The sequence below is a fragment of the Aedes albopictus genome, chromosome 3, assembly GCF_035046485.1.
Source record: "Aedes albopictus strain Foshan chromosome 3, AalbF5, whole genome shotgun sequence".
NCBI lineage: Eukaryota > Metazoa > Arthropoda > Insecta > Diptera > Culicidae > Aedes > Aedes albopictus.
Window position 1 is genome coordinate 241,434,674 of NC_085138.1, and position 521 is coordinate 241,435,194.

The window sequence follows — 521 nt, forward strand, 5'->3', positions numbered from 1 at the left end:
TTTGGGATGTGTGCGTGTGTAGGCGAGTGCTCAATGCTTGAAAGCTGAGTTATTTAGTACCCCATTGAAACATGCTCCGAAATTATAGTGAAAAAAGTGAAATGCCTAAAATTGCATGTCTTGCTTACTGAAATAAAAGTTATTGATCTTTGTGATTCTATCAATATTTGAAGTCATTAAATGCGTCGAAATTCTAAAATGTGTATTGGTTAAACTGATTTACTTACCTTACCTTGTTGGTTACAACGTAACTTTACTCCAACCGGGCGTGTAGTAGAGCACCATTTTCGTTGGTCTTGGATTTTCCTCCAGTTTCCTCGACAGTTTAGGGATCACAGATCTTCTTCTACCGCGTGCAGCCAGCGTGTTCGCGGCCTCTCACGAAGTTGCCGACCTCTACTGGTTCCCTGCCCTAACACTATTAGGCCTGCCTCTGTCTCTACCCGCTATTGTGTACTTCGCCTTGGTAGAGTTAATCGTCAAGCCTATCCAGACTCTTCAGAAGAGCATAAGCTGCCTCC